Source organism: Lissotriton helveticus, chromosome 10 (assembly GCF_964261635.1).
Source record: "Lissotriton helveticus chromosome 10, aLisHel1.1, whole genome shotgun sequence".
NCBI classification, from domain to species: Eukaryota; Metazoa; Chordata; class Amphibia; order Caudata; family Salamandridae; genus Lissotriton; species Lissotriton helveticus.
The window spans coordinates 562,730,564-562,752,161 of NC_136071.1; the positions used below are offsets into that span (position 1 = coordinate 562,730,564).

Here is a 21,598-nt window from a genome sequence, read left to right on the forward strand (position 1 = left end):
ACACAGCTACCTGGTGTCATATTATTTAAGGTGGCAGGTGGGCTGTGATGCCAAAAAAACCAACCAGTAATGGTTTGAGGTATGGATGCCTGTTGGCGCTCCTACTTTTTTCTCTTTATATGGTGGACCTTCCCGATTTGCTGAGCAAGGCTGCTGGCATTGCCCAAAACTAGGCACTAATCCTTTAGGGACACTCCTTTATGTGGACGATATCCATCTGCTAGACCTAATGCCCAAAGAGCTACAGAAACATCTCGATATCTTGTCATCTTACTCACTCAGATGCTCGGTTCCTGAAGGTTAATATAAACAAAACCAAAATTATAAGGTTTTGTCCAAAAGGGTGTCGGGCCAATGCAAGGTACAAGAGGTTCTATAATAATTCACTGGTGCTATAATAATTCACCATAGAAGTAGTAAAGTCTTACCCTTACCTTGTAAGAATTATGTACTCAAATTGGACGTATACTGACCATATTGCACACATATCAAATAAAGCATATGCTCATGGAAATACTCTAGAGTCACTTTATGGAGCAACAGGTCACATGTCTTTAATCAGCTCCTTAGAGTTTACAAAATGAAGATTCCAGCAACCCCTTTGTTTGCTATAGAGGCAATACATTTTGAGTAATGGGATAAGGTGGAGGGAAAGATCTTATGCACTATTTTATTTTCACTTTAAATTCCATGGTCTCAATAGAAGCACTAAGGCTAGAATTAGGATAAGCAAGCAAGTACATACGAGGACTAGCCACCATTCTACAATGGTATCATATTCTACATGCCAAGGAAAAAGCTTTAAGGAGTCTCACGGCCATGGAAGATCTCGTTCCCACCACAAAATCCAGTATGTTTTTACTAAAACTTTTAGCCATACTTCAGCACTTTTCCCTGACTAGATCAAATATTCAGAATATGAGCTATGTCCACCTTAAAACATTTTGAAAGCTTGCTATGGCAAATTCATCAATGGAGAATGATATGGTTATTTGTACAGCGAAGCCTCACTTCCAGTGTGTCACTCCATCATGTCAGGCAGCAGTACCCCAAGCGTATTTGAACTGGAAACTGGAACAGGGCATGCAAAGGTGTATAATGCTTTGTAGGTTGAAATGTTTTCCGTTAAAAACTGTGATGGATACATGGCAGAATGTAGTTTTGGGGGAAAGAATTGCACTTCATGTCATAACCGTGTACAGACTATCAAACATGGTATATTTATTGTCCCATTTTAAGGGTCTACAAACACAGATTTTTAAAACCACTTTTTAAAAAACATGGAATTACAACAGCTAAAGCTGCTATGGAGATGATACATTTTCCTGTCAATGAATTCATGAGTTATCATATTTTTACATTTTTAGCTCTTTTTTTAAAGCTGTATAAATTGATGTATTTTATATATTCTAGATCTCATTGTAAGATCTAAATCTCTGATAAAAACCTTGAACCACTTTCATATAAAAGAGCTCCACACCAAGGTTTTAAGTGATTTGTGAGAAAGGTAATGGTGTGACAGTATATTATATGAGATAAAGTACCCCCTGGCGTACATGATGAGGACATTGCAATTCACCTTACAGTTCCATAAACTTATTAAGGATTTCGGCCATTGGCCTCCTTCCTCTATATGGTTATGGAACTTCTCTGTGACTTGCAATATCCTTATTATGTATGGCAGGGGTATTTTGTCCCTTATATAAAAATATATTTAGGAGTAGAATGTTAAGGGGTATTCCACCTTCATACTGACTGCAGAATATTATGCTACCAGATTATCGAGGAATAATTATCATGGACCAAAATACAGACAAAGTAAGTATGTATAGGTAAGTATAGGTCTATGTGAGAAATGGGATTCCTGGTCAGCTGAGGAATGCACCCAGGCTAAGCAGGACCACCACTCTAGTCAGGGTAAGCTACATACCCGCTTAACGATAACCTGTGCTCACCCATGGTAGCTTGACACAGAGCAGTTAGGATTATCTAGAAGATCTATGTATAAAGCATTTGTGCAAAACACCTACACAGTAAACCAATGAACACACCCCAAAAAGACTCCACACAAGTTTAGGAAAGGAGATCATTATTTTTGGAACAAAACAAGATCAAAATGACAAAAATTCAATGTGTAGAAGTTGAGATATTGAATTTAAAAGGGATAAATGCAGTAAAGTGCTTAGCCACAAGTGTTGCTAAAAAAGGTTACTTTAGGTCATGCTGGACTGGGACAAAGTCAATGTTCGGGCTGACCACGATGGAGCACTGGCGGGCTACATCACTCATGCAGACCTCGGTAAACAAAGTACCTCTCCTGGTTACAATCAGATGAAGGTGTTGATGGCTAGGCCTGAAGGGGCAGGATGCTTAGATCTTCACCACACAGTGAAGGCGAAGTGCCAGTTCCAAAGACGGCTGCCGGAGTCAAGAGGCATCTAGCGATGCACCAGATTCTCCCATGCAGCCGAGGGGATGCGCTGATCTCACCAATCTACAGCGAAACTGCTGTCCAATGTGCCAATCTCTGGAGGCATAGCACTGGATCCGATGTGCCAACTTGACTCCCCCAACTGACTTGATGCTACAGTTCTGCTACACACAGACAGGAGATGAGTTGAAATCCGTGTTGCAAGAATCTGGGCCACTTCAGTGAGCCAGGCAGAGAAGCAGAGTAGAGACTGTGATATCCCTGAGTCTAAAGCAACATGAGGCAAAACAACAAGCCCTTGGAGATTACTTGGGGTGAAGGCAGAGTCCAGCTCCCCTAGAGCAGAGTCAGAGAGCAGCAGGTAGCAGAGCAATAAACAGAAACGCAGGCCTTCCAGATCAGCTATCCAGTTGAGTCCTTTAGACAGCACAGAAGTTCTTCTTGCAGAGCTTCAGTTAGAAGTCCAGTAGTGCCTGATTTTAGGGGGGGGCAGAGACTCAGTATTTATACCCAAAAGTGCCTTTGATGTGGGGGTGACTTCAAAGCAGCTCTCTGAAGTGCACAAGTATCACTTGCAAACCAGTCCTGTCAGTCAGGATATCTGTAGGGGGTAATCAATCCTTTGTGTGGGGACGGGATATTGATTATTTAAGCGAGGTGTTAGCCTCTCCCTTCCATCCTGCCCAGACAAGGCCATCAGAATGCAGATGTATGTAGATGGGTACTCAGGCACACCTATCCTTCCTGTATTGTGGTTGTCTACAGGTACAGAAGTATACTGGAGACAGGCTGTCAGGCACACAAAGCAGTAAGTGCAAAGAAATGTCCTCTTTCTGAAAGTGAAAATGTGGCTAGTCAACAGAAATGTTAACTCAGGCTTAGCTGCGCACAACTTAAATGAATTTATAATGATCTAACACTTTCACCTTTTTCACTAGTACAATTTACTCCTATTAATTCACAGTACATTCCATTATATTCAGTGAAATACACCTTGTATTTACTAATTTACATTTGCAAAAGCATTTTTCCAAAAACACATCATTTAATATACAGAAAAAACAATCAACCCTTGGTTAGGTTGTCAATCGCCCAATGCATTTCGGGACACCTTGACGGTCCCTTCGTCAGGGGAAACTCTGTAAATAAAAGATAATATACAGGCACATCAGTTAATTATAGATAGGCTGTGGGGTTTTAGGTTTAAACCTGTATTAACTGATAAAACCCCACTGAAAGAAAAATAGCCCTCACCGGTGAAAACATATAAACACTGAAAAAACACCTGGACAACCACAAACTAAATGCCATTCAAAGAAAGGAAAAAGAGAGTGACAGAGTCATTTTTTTCTTCCTGAAGGGGTCAATACAATATTACTTTGTTATACAAGCTAGCAGAAAGAAAGACTGGCTAACATTATTCTGCTTGAGTTTTGTTCTTTAGGGATGACACTAAAATATTGTTTCTTCTTCCTTTTACTTTTTCAGTTTTGTGGCCTTTGGTCTAAAGATGCAGGGTTTAATTTCATGTTTTAGGTCTAGTTTAATTTTTTATTAACTATAGAGAATCAGGAAATATCGAACTCATATTTGATATTTTGGCTGCATTTGATTCTTTCACTGATAGGTAAAATGGCTGGTTTTATAAACATCTTTCCTAATATGTGTCATCACATTTACCCACAGAGTGGGTAAAAACCCTTAATACATCCGACCATAGTTTCTAGTGGGTCAGTATTGATAGTAGGTGAATTGCCAACACCTCAGGCTTTAAACATTCAATGCAAGGTATAGTGATAAGTATATATATCACCAAGCATCTGGGATAGTGGTGAAAACATGAGACCAGACTTTCGGAAAACATGGAACGCAGTGTCACTTGTAATGCTCTGCAAAAAGGGTTCTTTCCAAGTTCAACAAGATTGGAGTGATGTTGTTTGTATTTGCAGTGATTTAGCTACGTATATAAAAAAGTTGTGTGATGACCTGTCAAAATTGATACCAGAGCTGAAGTGATTCCCTGTAGTAGATCCTTGCCACTTGTTAGATGGTATGCTGAAAGCATCTTTACAATCTTAAGAGTTAATGAGGGATGCTATTGACTTTTTAGTCCATTCTGGTGCACTGTTTTCTTATGCACAGGAACTAAAACACAAATATTTATCATTTCGTGCTTTATGTGGCATCAAAGAAAGTCATCCCAACTGTGTCCCTTAGCTGATGGTTCTCAGCCCAATGGGCTATGAATGCTGAGAGGGCCTTTTCACAGAAGTTTACATGGGAAGGAAAGAGCGAGCGCACATGACCCAAAGACTCACTGAAGAAGTATTGTATGGTGTACTACAATAAGATTAATTTGCAAAAATCTATTTGGACCTCATATACACTATAAGTACACTGTCTATATACCATGTTCTTTCAGTGCAGAAAGCAATCAATAATAAAAGTAAAACGTTCCATAAACACCGGAAAAACACTTTTTCTGTTGTTTTTAGTGGCGCGAAAATGTGTAACCACTGATAACAACTGTTTTTTATGATATTGAAAACACTGGAAAAACCCCACCAGAATTTACCAAAAATAGAAACTGAAAACAGGAAAGCCTAATTATAGACGATGGTAACATTAAAACCTGTTAAAGAATGATAGCTGTTCAAGAAAAATATCCTTCACCAAAGGTCCACCGTTAGTGCAGTGTGTAAAAAATAATAATAATCGTGCAATCACTCACATCACTGATTGAGGGCCAATCCCTCTGAATGATCCTTAACTCCTTCTATCAACCGTAAGCGATATCCGTATCCTGCAACATGTGCATGAACGTATCCTGAGTAGGCATATCAGGCTCATCAGCCAAAGAGTTCACAATGTGACACTAAATAAACTCCAAACTAGTTGTACCTTATGCTTCTAGCACCGAGACACCTTCCTTAATTGCTGCACCAGATTTTCTCCCGTAACCTCTGTGTATAAAAAGTTAAACCGTGTGATTTTGCTCAAACTTCTAGGATAACATTACTTATTCATCATACCACACTTACCTGTTCGTTCCCGGTCAGAATGTCTATCAAAAACAACTCCTTCTTCCTGCAGCACAATACTGTCGTACCCTGCCAAGTTTTAAAAGGACCCAATCACTACAAGTCATTTGAATCAAGTGTAGATAACTAAATATGTACACTTGCTCCTAAACTCTCACCTCCTAAGAACTCCACTGTCTCCTGCCACAAAATGCTCTTCCTGTATACTCCGATCTCGATCATCCAGTGACGCGAAAAACGTGAAAAAACACTTCCGGATTTAACCAAACTCACAAGCCTCCCCATTGGTTACGAGCCCAAAGTGTCAACCTATCAGAGAGACGCTAACTCTTTCCACGCAGGGTACAACAATATTGTGCTGCAGGAAGAAGGAGTTGCCCCTGACGAAGAGACCGTCAAGGTGTCCCGAAATGCATTGGGCGATTGACAACCTAACCGAGGGTTGATTGTTTTTTCTGTATATTAAATGATGTGTTTTTGGACAAATGCTTTTGCAAATGTAAATTAGTAAATACAAGGTGTATTTCACTGAATATGATGGAATGTACTGTGAATTAACAGGAATAAATTGTACTAGTGAAAAAAGTGAAAGTGTTAGATCATTATAAATTCATTTAAGTTGTGCGCAGCTAAGCCTGGGTTAACATTTCTGTTGCATGTTTCCTCTCTTGAAACTGTTGCTAACAGGAGACATATGTTCTTTTTCACACCCTTATTTTCTTGCACCATATACAAAGTAGTATATTTTTGGTGTTTGGTTTTAATATCTTTATTTAAGCACCAGCACTGATTTCAAGCTGTCTCAATTCAGATGTAAGTATGTTACTCAGTCCTCTCTTTCCTTACACTTCTCGGAGTTCTCTAAGAACTTCTGCAAGTTTAATAATGGCAAAATAAAACGAAAATGCAAGCAGCAGGGTGCAAAGGATAAATTCAGAAGTAGATAAGCTACTTACATATGATGTGCAACATTTTAAATTGTTTACCTGCATCTTCTTTTAAATTTCAGGTGAGGATACGGATCTTCGCAGGGAAACCTTGTCATTGCAGCATTCACGGCAGCATCATATATGTTGTTCATATTTAGACTAATGTCTGAATCTATGGCTATAGGGATTTGTCAGAAAGTGAACCATAATCAAATATGCACTTCATCTGTACCTCACTTTAAGGATCATAATGCATTATTAGGGTTAGTCAGATTCAAGTCCAGGGTTTAGAATTGAGTAAGTTCCAAAAAGATTTCTAGCAGCTCAGAAACATGGACCCATGTAATTGAGCCCACAAAGGCAGTAACTAGGAAACAGCCATGTTTTATTGAACAATCACCTCCTACCTTTGGCAGCTGAAGTATGGACAGCGTAGTCTTCACTGTTTCCAGAAATGCCGTTAAATATTAGTTTTAACCAAAATAAGATTCGTCACTGATGAAGCTGATCTTTATATTTTGGGGTTTGCTCCCTAAATGTGATATTTCATGATTCTCCACTTAACCTTTCATCCCCATTTCATCGAAAGAGAAATCTGTGCATTTTCATGACTTGTGATTTGCAGGTGCCTTCCCTTGCCCTTTCAACAAGATTTGCTTTGATGGAACAATCAATGTGAACTACACCAAATTCTAAACCTGACACTATTTGAGTGGTGTGCTAGGATAATATTGGCCATCTCCCCTGAACACTAAAATTATGGGGCCTATTACAATGTTGTTTGGAAATCCTTCCGGCTGAATCGGTTTCTGAAGCGTTTTTTACCGAATCGGATTCTGCAAGTCTGACCGGCCGATTACAATGCTTCTTAACATTGTTCGTTCAGACTCGCATTGACTTCAAGGTGAGCCTGAACGAGAACACAGGCTCCCATTGAAAAAAGGGGTGGTTGGGGAAAACCTTGCTCCCTGTGGGGGCACCCCATGGTGCCTTGCCTACCACATAGTGCATGGCTGGAAAGAGGGGTCCCTTGGGTTCCCCCATGGGCCCCAACCGGAGGCCACCGGGTTAAGGGAGGCCTGCAACAAGGCCCCCAAAGTCAGATTCCGACAGATGTTTCACGTCGGTCATACCACATTGGAACGGCTGTCTGAATCAGTCATCGTAATCGCTCGCTTGGAAACCGTGTCCATAGAGCTGTACAATTCGGCTGTGGAAGACTCAGGCTAACCGAATGCCTTTCGGAACACAATCGGACAGCACAAACAATTTCTGGGCATCATAATCGGTCATTTGGAAATGTGTAAGATTCGGTCGGAAACATAGGTTATGAATCCGATTCTGAGATTCCAGTGACCAGCTAAAATCTGGCTAATTGTGGCTAAATAAAGAGGAGTGGATAATTCAGTTTCAGTGATTAAATGAACAAAAGTTGTTGATGCTTGCATACCAATCCAAAAATGCATGTCTCTCAAATGGTCTGACTTCATCAGTGTGAAATAAAGCCATTTTGGCTTTACAGTCAACTGCACTGATATTTCTGGGGCTTATAGTTTCCCTTTTTTCATTATATATGTTCATCTAAAGGCACCAGCCTAAAAACAGGCTAAGCTGAAGGTTACTCTCATAGCATGAAGCCAGCTAACAGTTATGTACACATATCAGTAGTGGCTGCTACCGGGCAGTAGTGGTGGGAAGGGAGGGAGGGGGGGGGGTTAAAAATAAGGGGCAAAGAAAAAAAACTGACCATCCCTGCAGCCGCTTTACTCCATCCTCGTCTGTCAATGAACCAGGAAGCACCCAGTCTCCCAACTCCCTGAACAATCAAAACGCTATTGGTCTAAGCTCTGTGGTTCGGCACTCAGAGAGGGGCTGAGAGGCTTGGCATGTTCTCCACCGAGTTGCACAACACAGCCTGGTGAAGAATATGGCAAGGGCGCATGACGTTTTGGTCGGCCCAAGAGGGCCTGCAAAACCGTCATGAACACTTAGGAGAGTGCCACCACTTCTTCCCTTGCCCTGCAGGAAGCACAGCCCCACCCTGCCCGCACCAGCTTTACATAACCAAATTGAAAAATAAAATGATAATAATATTGTTATTATCATTTTATTTTTCTTGTGGTGCGACACTCCTCTGCCTTAGCAGGAGAGTTGCACTGACAAATATGACATATTACACAGCCAAATCATCTATCATCCAAAGCAAAGACATCAGATCCTCTTAACATCTGCCCAATGCCTTGGCTTATACATTAAAAGATATATGAGTGAGGATAAACTGGCAGCATGTTAATGGTGCTCAGTGGATGCTGATATGGAAGCTCTTGTGTTAGCAAATTTGCAGACTGTGAACATCATAGTATATTTTTTGGCACCATATATTTTAGTTTATATTTTGAATCCATGCAAAAATTGGTATACAGTTTCCACATTGCTAATTATGTCCCTCTAGTTACAAGCTTCTGCCCAAGGGCACCTGGCAACATGGGGTAGATGTGGAATTAATTTTACTTTACAGGAGGTTAGGCTGCCAATAATATATTCAGCAGATTTGTTGATACTCTGGTTCAAAGTTACATGTTAGTTCTAAAAACAAAATGGTATTCTTATAGAATTATTTACTGAAAATTCAGCATTTACATCTTTTGTGGGCACTTTAAAATTGACCTTGTTTCATAAAAAGGATAACTAAATAGGAGTTTATTTTTTTTATAAGCTGCTCAAAAACTCAATAGACAATAATCTTAAACCGTTTAACATGATCCCAACCTAAATCGAGTACATGGTCATAAAATGCAGAATGTGCATATGCGGATTTTGATAATTGCAAATGTACTTTGCCATGTGGAAAATATATCTGCTCATTTGACAATTCTTGTGTACATCCATAAAGTCAGAACTGGGCAGTCACAAAATATGTCTACTTTGTCTTCCACCATGAGAGACAACATCTGCAAAAGACAGGAAGGCAGGAGGAAGTGTGTTTCCCATGTCAAGAAGGGGAAGGTACTTCCTATATTTTATTCACATGAGGGAAGAGGCCCTACAAAGAGATGGAAAAGCACAAGTGAATGTAGACATGTTAACTACATTTACTCAGGAAGATTGTCTGCCTCGTAACGTAGCAGTAACGTTATTGTTAATTTCACTTAGTACTTCAAGGAATTTGGGTGTTACTCGCAAATACCAGAAGTGCAATCTAAATACAGGTAAAAACCAATGAGTAGTTGAACTAATTTTAAAAGGATTTTGTTGTCAGTCCAGCATTGCACTATTTGCCTCATCACCGCTTCTCAAATAATTTGACAAGCACCCCCCAAATCATGAATTGTTGTGCTTTTACTAGCAGAGTGTTTTTCATCACTCATGCATCTGTTTTGACTTGTCGTAGTAGTAGTGGCAGTAATAGCAGTTTTAGTAGTTATACTGGCACCAATGGAAGTGTTATTAGAAATTAAGTGTAAGTGGTAGAAGAACTACTAGAAATAATTGTAGTAGGAACATGAAGGGACCATTACTGGCCTGCACAGGGCAAGAAGGCTACTAGAACCCAGGTGGCCTTCTTAGGCAAAACCTGGAAGTGTTTGAGCACAAAGCAGGTTCTCTCTGTAATCCAGTGCACAAACTGGTACTTTGTGAGCAGTCAATTGGAGTCTCTGCAATCCACAGGTCATTAAATGCTCGTCTGAGTATCATTAAGGACAGTAATGGTGAGGGAACAAACTGTGAAAACCCTCTCACTGAATTTTCAAGTCAACCTCCCTCACAGAAAAAAAGCATATCAACCAGCTTTTTCAGAAGTGGAAAAAAGCTCACTGGTGTCAGCATGTCCCTTGAAGCAGCATAAAGGCACAGTGATCCTCTCCACCCCTTCTAGAGGGAAAAGGTTGCTCCATCAGCTGAAGAAAAGAACAGTAATCACATGGGAGAGAAACTGATCCACAGACTGTTACTGGATCCTCACCGGTGCACAACAGGTACACGGGACTGATACCCTTCAAAATGTTTCCTGAGCTGTTCTATATTGGTAGTGATCAACCAAAAAGGAAGCATTCTGATTGGTTAGCCAGCCGTGAGCGCTCTATTCAGGAAGTGCTAATATTCAATATAACGGTGTTATCAACATTACAAGGAATACATTAATAAGTAAAGGGTAGCTATTCAATTTACAACATTACAGAGCGACTTCAACAGTCAGATACCATGCACCACAAAAAGCAGCTTGTCTTACTGTGAGAAATTTAAATCACACAATTGACCTCTGCCGATAAATCCTGTATTGAACCAACTGTTTCTGCAAACTTATGAAACTCTTCTGGGGTAAACTTTTTGGTTTTAAGCAGAAAAATTACAAGATTTTAAAAGTGTCTGTTTCAAAATAGTAATAAGAAATGTGATTTGACATTGAAGTTGAATTTTAAATTACTATTAGTCTTTGATATTTTTTCCAGCTAATCCCGAACTGGGAGAACCAGCCTTGCCACAGTGAAAAACGACTTTGGAGATTTATCTTTGCCAAGAAATGTAAAACATTAAATATACATGTCCTACTTTTAAATACCAGGCACACTAAAATATGCTCTATCTTAGGCATGGAATACTTCTAAGTATGAGAAAGGAAGGTTTAAGCCCAGCAAAAGTTTTTTTTTTGCTCGGTCAAAATAGCAGTTTAAAACTGCATGCCGACCCTGCAGTGGCCGCATCGTACATGCTTTAAAGGGCTGCTGCAGTCAGTGCACAATTAATGCTGCAGCCTATATTAATGTCATTTAATCTACTGGCTCTGGGTACCGATAGTACCATACATTTCAGACTTATAAGTAAAGTAAATTAAATGTGTCAATTAGGTGTATGACAATTTTGCTATGTTTACGAAACAGATCACAAGCACTTTAGACCTGGTTTGCAGGGAGGAAGTGCAGAGAGTCCTACTGCTTACAAATATGGATTCAGCCAAAGAAGGCATAACTCTGGGAGGGAAACCACCAAGCTCAAACTACTGTTTGCTCCTAAAAGAGGATTTAAAGCCAGTTTCTGTACATTTACCATACTTGTGTTTGCACCAACCTCATAATGAGGGGCAACACTTTCTACCACTGTACAAGTGTGTTGTACTGATTAATATGATCAGACATATAAGCCTCAGAGACTCTCCTGAAGAAAGCTTTCAAGGACCGTGAATAGCCTACATTTCTGTAAATTGATTCATCTCTATTTCAGTTCTGAGCAGGATATTTCGCCTTTAAAGCATTCAATTGATTCATGAAATGAGAGCAAAAGCAGGACCACGAGAGCAGAAAAACAAATCAGATGCTTCGCTACACAGGGCGGTCCTGAGGGAACATTGGATTGACTGCATTTTTGTATTCTTCATGAGCAATTTTAATTTATATTGGGCTAGGCAACATTGTGCACAGAACCATGCTAGGCACTTGAGCTGTGGCAACATGGAAATTAGTTCTGAATTCTAAGCCAAGCATGTTTTTGTGGCATTGTCCTGAAAGTGGTTTACGGGCCTAGTTGATTTTGATATGTGTTTCAGTGGTTTCGTTGAAACAAATATTGTAATTTTGTAAATAACCTCTACTTAAATAGATAGCATATTAAAACCGTAATTCAATAGTTAGCAGCTACGATCTTATTCGTTCTGATCTTGTTTTAAATAAATCTAGTTATATCGCCGTTTTCAAACGTTATGCTCAAAATATGCGAAAACTATTTTCATACAGTGGGAACATTCTTTGGATAACAAGTGATACAATTATCCATTTGGAATATCATTTAACTTCAGGGGGATAAAAAACTGAGCTGGTCTTGCTAGGGTTTGAACAGCTCAATAGCAAGTTACACATTGATGACAGTGAAAGTCTTTAACATAATGCGCCATCTTGCCGTTTTTAAGTCGGCTGTCGTGTGTATACATGAGAACTGGAAAGTCGTAATAAACAATTAATTTGTGTTCATCACATTAACAAATTACTGGTTCAAATTAAAATAAACATTCAGATTTTACCGACTCTGTGAAGGAGGTGGTAACCTATTCCAAACGCGAAGAGGTCCTCAAGTGAATGTAGGCGCCAACATTTTTTAAGGGCATGCACTGGTCCAATGGACCACTGCCTACTCTTAAAAAATCAAAAGGAAACGTTTCTTTTTTCTTTTTTTAAATTCACCCCGTTTTCCTTTAAGGAAAATGGGATGCATTAAAAAAAATAGCTTTATTTAAAAATCAATCACAGTCATGGTGGTCTGCTGCAGCAGGCCACCATCCCTGTGATTATTGCCCATTCCCAGTGGTTTGCATATTGTATTGAATATTGATGAGGCAGGTCAATTGCGTCCTCATTGGTACATCGCATTTTGCGACTTCCTAATTGCGAGTTACAAAAAGTCACAATTGAATGCACATTTCTAAAGCACACAGTCACCCGTAAGGGTCTCTAGGCGCTGGGGGCCGTCGGGAAGATTAAGCAAGCTATTGCCCAGAGTCACATGGTGCTGGGCTAATCTGCCACCGGTGCCGGGGATCGAACCGTGATCCCCAGATTCCAGAGTCAGTCGCCCTAGCCGCGGCGCCACAGCTCTTCCATCCAATTAGGAACATGTAAAATGTTTCCACCATATATGTGGCTCATAGACCCTAATTATGAGTTGCCATCTCATTTGCTGTCCATGCGTATACACAAGGGGCCTATTACGGAAGTGCCCCAGGTGCCCAACAGGTATTTGCACCCATTGAAGCACTTTGGTTTTACTGAAGGCGCTGCAGACTCTTGTGTGTCCCCTTCCGTAAAACCGATAGCCAGCACTATCATCAGGGAGAATTCCTTAATTTGCATGTGGCATGACCCATGCAATGAGGGAATCCCATTCCCACTGCGTCCATAATGTATGACAAACATGAGCACAGAGCAAATAAGCTGTCAGAAGGCGCACTGACAGTGTGCCACCTGATGGCAGACCCCTGGAGGGGAGGAGAGGGGGTCCCAGTCACTCATTGCACCCGCCTGCATGGGAATCTCTAATTCCCTTAAAAGTGCAGGCTGGTTGCTGCCTGCACTGTGAAACACGGAGCGGATTCACAGTAGCTGCTCTGTTTTTCACATGAATGCGCTGCATCCAGGGCAGCACCAGTTGACTGCTGCCCTGGGGGAAGCTCATTCACCATAATACAGTGGATTTCCCTTGTTTGCACAAACACGGAAGCTGCGCCGTATTCAAGATATGGCCCCAGTCTGAGCAGGCACCAGAATTATATGGTTCGCTGTATATACTGGACACCCATCTCAATTTTCCCTTGGTAAATTTGGGGAGGTAACCTTATGAAATTTACCGGGGTCAAAATGCACAAAAGAATCCAAAACATGCACAGTTATGTGTGAAAAGCAGAAACTGGGAAATTCATAATTATTATGCCAACCTCAGCAAGGCAACATTTAATTAAGGTCATAGAGTGGCAATAAGAGACTTCTAGCTGCATATATATTCCTTACCTTTGAGTTTCCCCAAGTGTGCAGCCGGATCCAGAAGACTTTTCGTGAGCAGTACTGCTGCACACCAGTAGGTGGCGTTGATTGACTCTGCATCCATCGTCGGTCTCGTCCACACCAGAAGTGACGTTGCAGTTCCTGTATAGGCGCCAGCAAAGTGCTGAAGACAGTCATTTTGTTTCTGTGCCAGCCAGCGCTGGTCCCAGAGAAGAGCTACCTCTCAGTAAGTTTTTGACTGAACTTTTTGGTAAACAGCTTTTTTTAAGGTATTTCCTCCTAGTGTGTCAAGGATATCATTGCGTAAGATGGGATTGAAGCCCTATGTAGCCTGTCTCTGCCTGATGTTGGTAAGGGACCCGCACCATGTCTGTATGTGGTGTTTGGAGCGTGACTACGACCCAAAGTTGTGCTTGGATTGCCAGGCCGAGCATCCGAAGGCTTTGAGGGACCGGTCCCTAAAGCTAATGGCTGCCCGGCATACAACTCCACACTAGTCGAGAACCTGGTCGAGGAGAAGGTCCCATCCACAGATCCTGAAGCCTAAATCATACCATTCGAGGCACAAAGGAAAAAGTCAAATCATTCCTCGACTTCTCGTCTGTCGGCAGACGTGATGAGGAAGCATTGGCATTCCAGGCCTCATTTCCCGGAACCTGTTACTGAGCTGACTCCAATCCTCCCTTTATTTCCAGAAGCCACAGCGACCCCGCTTATCTGAAGGAGTTCTGTGAGGCTTGCATGTCATATTTGGGTAGCCCAACTCCTCAGATGTGCATTTGGGCCCCGTGTGGTCAGAGAGGGCCCGGTCTGGTTCTATACCAGCAACTCCAGCTCCATTGGGCCCCAAAGGATCCAAACCTGGATTCGGAATGGTGCTGGTTGTACCATCTCGACCTTCCCCTGCACATGTCCCAATGTCGATGCTCCGGGTGGTGCCAGCGCCCACCAGTGATTCTACCCCTATTGTCATCCCCGACCCCGACACGGAGCCAGATGGGCATTACCCGACACTGGCAGGAGCCTTGCCTCCTAGATCGGAGCATGACTCCTATTCTCTTGGGCTAGGCCTCAGGGAAGTCTGGGAGGGTTCGCTGGACCCTTTAGATTACAAGCCCTATGAGGAAGAACATAGTATGGATTGGTTTAGGCCAGAAGCCTGAACATGTCTCCAGATGATTGTCTGCTTTCTCCCTCTATTGTGGCTATAGAGGAGGAACCTTATTATACAATGATGGTGTGGAGGGCAACTGAGGTCCTTGACCTTCAGCTACCCTCAGTGACAGTCAAAGCTAATCTCTTGACAGAACCCCTACTCCTGTTCAATGATGTCCTTACTGATGTCCTGTATGGACCTGGTCAAACCCAGCACAGTGGCTCCTGTGAAGAGGACGATTGCCCTCCACCATCACCCAGCATCTGATAGGATTCTGGGCCATGTGCCCGCCTACAACAGGGACTGTGGAAATCCCAACCACAGGGGCAGGTCTCTCCCCGGTCTAACTCCACCAGTAATGGAACCTGTGCCTAGTGCCCAAAGCGTGGCAGGGAGGCTGCTCAGACTGATTCTGCAGGACTGGGACCCCTGTGGAGGCGTCCTCCCTGCCCGGTCCATGAGGTCAGAAAAAGAATGCCCCTCTTAGATCGGGGAAGGGGAGGCACTGACTCAGTCTCCCCTCTGCATGAAAAACCCAATTGCGAAAGGCAGCTGCCCCATGAGGGTGATAGAGGCAAGGGGCTTCAAATGCACCCATCACTCGTAATCTTCACCGACTCCGTCAGTGCTGTGCCATGGAGAAACACGGAGCGTAGTCTCCACTCCTTCTTGCGGACCTCCGGCAGCCCCCAGCTGTGTCGGACCGGGAGACGCTGCTCTCTCCTGTTGGGCGCTCACCGGCTTCCTCCTTCCTGGGGAGCTCTGCCCACAATCAGGCTCCTTCCTCAAGGGAGCCCTGCCTACGGTCAGGCTTTCCCTGTCTGACTTCCGGTTCGCGGGCTGCTCTAGCCGCGTACAGAAGAAGAGCCAACATCTCGTGGTTAGGGGATGACTTTCAAAGTGCCCACCATGCGCTTCTAGTGGGGAGGACACCCACACTTCATAATAATAATAATAATAATAATAATACAGAATTTTGTATAGCGCGAACAGCTACCTCACGAGGAGGTGTCCCGGCGCTGAGAGAACAAGTGTATCAGACCATGGAGGCTGGAGAGGGTAGCATTTAGCGAGACTGGGTAAACAGCCAGGTTTTCAGCAGGTGTTTAAAACAGGCTTCAGATGGGGCCTGTTGGAGGGTGATGGGTAGTGAGTTCCATAGATTGGCCACATTGGCCGAGAAGGTTCGTCCGCCCAGCCGGGCTCTTTTTACTCTAGGGGCTGTCAGTCGCACGTGGTTGTTGGATCTGAGCGAGCGAAATTGGGAATACCTTGGAAGTCGAACTTTCAGGTAATTTGGGCAGTTTCCATATAAAGATCTGAAGGCCAGAGTAAGTGCTTTGAATTTTATTCTACTAGCAACTGGTAACCAATGAAGGGAGAGGAGGTACGGAGAGACTGAGTGCTTGAACGGAATCCTCATTAAAAGTCTCGCAGCCGCATTTTGAACCAGTTGTAGTTGCTGTATAAGGTACTTTGGTAGGCCCAAATACAGACAGTTGGCGTAATCCAGCCTGGATGTGACTGTGGCGTGGACTACGGTTTTTCGGCAGCTAACTGGTAGAAGTCGAAGAATCTTACGTAGATTCCTCAACTTGCTCATACAGCAGCCAGCAACTTGCTGTATGTGTGAAACAAAGGACAACTTATCATCCCACCGCACACCTAGATTCCTTGCTGAATGGCTAGGCGAGGGAGCTAGACCCATCTCTGCCGGCCACCATAAATCAGATGGTGGGGGGGGTCTTTGCCAAAGAAGATCACCTCAGTTTTACTAGTGTTGAGTTTTAGTTTATTGGTGTTCATCCAGCAGGCTACGTCTTGTAGGCACCCCTTGAAGTTTGAGAAGGATGCCTCTGACACTTCTGAGTATGGGAACACCAATTGGGTATCATCGGCGTATGAGATTGCCTTGATCCCCCAATTGGCGATCAGCGTAAAGAGTGGAGCCAGGTAAACATTAAATAAAAGTGGGCTCAAAGCCGAGCCCTGTGGAACGCCACAGTTCAGCGCTTTAGGTGTAGAAGAGACATCCCTCAATGCCACTTTCTGAGTTCTTTGAGTCAGATAGGACTGTAACCACTCCAGTGCCTGACCCTGGATACCTATCTCCGCTAGTCGAGACAGTAGTATAGCGTGGTCGACCGTGTCAAAGGCGGCCGACAGATCCAGGAGCACCAGCATCGCTGAGTCTCCCGAGTCCATCGACCACCTTACTGACTCTGCCACCTCAATTAAAGCTGTTTCGGTGCTAAATCCAGGTCGGAAGCCTGATTGCGTCTCGTGTACTTCATGGGTACAAGAATGCAGTGCACCCCACTCGTTCTCCCTAGTGGAAGCAGAAACGGGTTGCACTCCACCGGCTACTCTCTCCAGTAAGCACTCCTGAGGTGCAGATCACAACACTCACCACGCGCTTGGCTGAGGATCACCCCATACAGCGCTGCTCCAATTTCCTCTAATGCCAGCCACACTGCCCTGGTAAATCCCAGAGGACCTGGCTTAGGCAGGCCATCACACTGGGTCCTTTCAAAAGAGCAGCAGTCCCTTCAGCTTCCAAGCAGGGCAGCAGGTCAGTACCCAGTGGCGGTTCCTCCTGGCACACTGCATTCCCACCAGTGTGCTCTCCCAAGTTCCAGAAGTTCAGTGAGTCCCACCGACATGGGGTCACAGCACCAATATTTATACTACCAAGTGTATTTGTTCTTCCCCCCGGCACAGGGTTCTGATCCCAGTTCAAACCAGTCTGGGGTTCACCTACATACATCCTTTTAGGTACACCACCACCTCTATTGTTAGTGTAGGCCCTGGCCCTAGACAGACCACAGGGGGCGAAGCCATCGTTGTAGAAGGCAGGCACAGCCCTATTCAGATTTAGGTGCTACTCCTCCCACTACTTCAAATGCAGATCAGGCCTAGTCAGCCTAGGGCTGACTCATCCAGACCATCTGGAGCCACTGCACCTCCCCAGCCCCTGCCACTCCAAGGCCAGACAGTCAATACACAACAGGCAGGAACAAAGACACATAGCACAGAAATGCTTACTTCAAAAAGTGCCATTTCTAAAATAGTGATAATACATCCTCAAACACCAATACACAGCATTTATTACCCCTATTCCAAACATATCAAACTTGATCAAGCTACTCCTCTCATATCAGGAATTGAAGCACATATCAGGAAATCCCCAATGTGTTCCTATGAGAGGGCAGCCTCACAGCAGTGAGAAACCAAATAGGCTCTTTGTCACTACCAGGACATGCCACACAGTTAAGGCACATGTCCTACCTTTTGCCTACACCTCACCCTGCCCATAGGGCTAGCTAGGGCCTACCTTAGGGTGACTGATATGTAGTAAAGGGGAGTCACGGACATGGCAACCACTTTATCTGCCACATCACAGCGGCAGTAAACTGTGCACCAGGCTCTGCGACAGAGGCCTGAGACAGGTTTGAATGGTTACTTTGGTGGTTGGCGCAAGCAACGCTGCAGGCCAACCAGTAGCATTTTAATTTACTGGCCCTGGGTAGAGGTGATACCACTGTATAAGGGACTAATAGGTAAATTAAATATGCCAAACAGGTGTAGACCAATCTTACCAAGTTTACCATAGAGAGAAAATGCACTTTAGCACTGAACAGCAGTGATAAAGTGCCTAGAGTCCTAAAACCACCAACAACAGGTCAGAGAAAATACTGGAGGAAGGCAAAAAGTTATGGGAAGACCCTGCAAAAAGGGCCGAGTCTAACACCAATAAAGAGGATTTGTTATAACAATTTTATAGATAGTAAGGCAAACCTATGTTATCCCATGGGACAGAGAGGCCTCACAGTGGTTAAAAATGAATTTAGGGGGTTTTCACTACCAGGTCATATAAAACATAAATGTATATGTTCAATCTTTTAATTACAATGCACCCTGTTGTATGTGCTGCCTAAGGCCTACCTTAGGGGTGACTTGTATGTAATAAAAGGGGAGTTTTTAAGGATTACCAAAGGGGTTAAATTGCTGATTCGAATTGGCAGCTTGTAACTAAATTCAAGCTGCAATAGCAGACCAGGTACATGTTTTAAGGGGGTATTTAAATGGGTAGCAAAATATGTGTTGCAGGCCCCCTAGTAGCATTTCATTTACAGGCACTGGGTATGGTATGGTATACCACTTGTTGGTAAATGTCCCTCTCTGAAGAGACTCCCCAATGTTTTTGCTTTCCTCCTCCTCTTTTTGTAACCTTTTTGTTGACTTTAAGACTCTAGGCTCTTTAATCTCTGACCAGTGCTAAAGTGCATGTTCCCCTTCCTCCAAACATGATATAATTGGTTCACACCTGTTTGCCATATTTGATTTACTTTAAAATCCCTTGTAAAGTGGTATACCATGTACCCAGAGTCTGTACTTCAAATGCTTCTAGTGGGCTTGCAGCAATGATTGTGCCAGCCACAGAAGTACCCTTAAAACCTGACTCAGGCCTGCCACTTCAGGGCCTGTGTAGGCAGTTTACTTCCATTTCGACTTAGTATTTAAAACCATGTGCCAAGCCTTAAACTCCTCTTTTATTTTATATCAGTCACTCCTAAAGTTGGACTTAAGTAACCCAGCGGGCAGAGTGCTATGTGAGAAAATGTACTTTGTTACTTTCTTTACCTGTCTTTGTAGTGACAAATAGCCAATTTTATTTTTCACTACTGTGAGGCCTACTCCTCTCAAAGGTTAACATTGGCAATTTCTTGAATGCACTTTCAAGCTGAAATTCCTGATTACAGATGAGTTGCTGCTTTATGTTTCATATCTTTGAATTGATAATGACAAACCCCCTTTACTGGTAAAGTTGGATGACATTATTATTTTAGAAAGTTGGCATTTCCCTGCTCTTAGCTCCTTGTGTTCCTTCCAGCCTGTCTCCAATACATGTCTGGGTTTAGGTGACAGCTACACTTTGTTCAGTTCAGTTCATAATCTTTATTCGGATACTTTGATACCCATAAAAGAACAATGTCATATCAAGTTAAAACAACAATCTGAGAGTTTGTGGACACACGGCGGTATAAAAATTTCCACTGGCATTACACAACGTTTTGATAAATAAAATTTACAGCTCAGGAATGACTTCATTGGCGATAAATAAATAAGTAAATCACTAATATATAAAACATTAAAACTTTTTTACAATTGTACAAAAATCTCAGGGGTCAGACATGGATTGTGTGCTCTAATAGCAATTCTGAGAAAAGTGCTTATATGAAAAATCAGATCTTCATCGTCCAGAGGTACTATACACAAATACGCCTCATCCAAACTAATAGGCCTTTTCTTTTTTAAAAATGTTTTTAAGAGCCACTTAGAGTATTTAGCAAAATACTTATAAAAGAATAAAACATGTATAAATGATTGACCACTCCTTCCATCACTACACTTTGTGCATGCCCTCTAGATAGCCACAAAGTAGTATCATGCCCTCACACTTAGCACTGCTTAACCCCTCATGGTTAGCCTGGCAGACAGAACTGGGCTGCAAGGGGATCTGTGCACTTCAAAGCCCAGCCTTTGAAGCCACCACTGTTTCAAAGGCACATTTGGGTCTCTCTCCCCATCTGATCAGACACTTTTTGGAGCTGTAACCGGACACTGTTGGCTCTACATCTGTATGTTAACAGAAGGACTGTTGTGCTGCCAGGAGGAACTGCCACTCTGTTAACTTGTCTGCTTTGTTGGCATGCTGCTTGCTAAGCTGCAGGTAGGACTGCCTCTTTGCTACCTGCCTTGCCGTGCTGGCCTGCTGATTCTTACTTTTGTCTTTGTCCTCACTACTAGTGTTCTTCAAAGGCTTGCTGGCTTGCGCTCTGTTTCCCGAAGTCTCAGGGCCATCAAAGACTTCACCCCTGCCTTGGGACTCTTCTAATCATGAGTCCAGCAGCTCACCGTAGACCAGGAGCCGTGATCTTACACTCCCTGCTTGTTTGAGGATCCGCACCTGCTTGAGTCCTAGTGGGTCGGGTGAAATCACGAGCGATTCTTGTTTCCCAAAGGTCACACTCTCTGAGCCCTCTCCAGCATGATCTTGCTAGTTTGCCTCAGCAACGAGAAATCTTTGGATAGATTTTAGATCTCACATTAAACTACAGGTCTAAAGTTAGACTTTAGGCCTAAACTTAGGGGATTAGGGCCTTATTATGACTTTGACAGTCTCAAAGCGGGGAGCCATGCCGCCACACCACTCCGAGACCGCCGAAGCTTTCAAAAACACCCACCAGAGTATGCCTTTTAAAGAGTATGACTTTTAAAGTCTCTGGTGGGCAACTCTTTGGGGTTCCCACAGCGTTGCCTTTGAAAACAGAACAGCAATAGAGGCATCAAAGGCAGTTCCTGCAAGACCTGGGGGTGCATGCAGACAGCAGACTACAACATTCACCCCCCTGCATGCACCTTATGGTGCAGAGGCACTAGGGCCCTTTGTTTCCTCACCACACACTTTTCATGGAGGTCGCATCACCATGACAAGTGTGACAGTGAGGAAACACGTAATATGCTTCGGCAAGGCCAAGCATATTGCAGCC

General features: G+C 43.1%; 1 protein-coding gene across 1 annotated transcript in view; it reads left to right on the forward strand.

The window, feature by feature from the left end:
• GRIN2A (glutamate ionotropic receptor NMDA type subunit 2A) overlaps window positions 1-21,598 on the forward strand; it is a 1,523,775-nt gene that overhangs the window by 1,480,782 nt on the left and 21,395 nt on the right. The window lies entirely within an intron of this gene.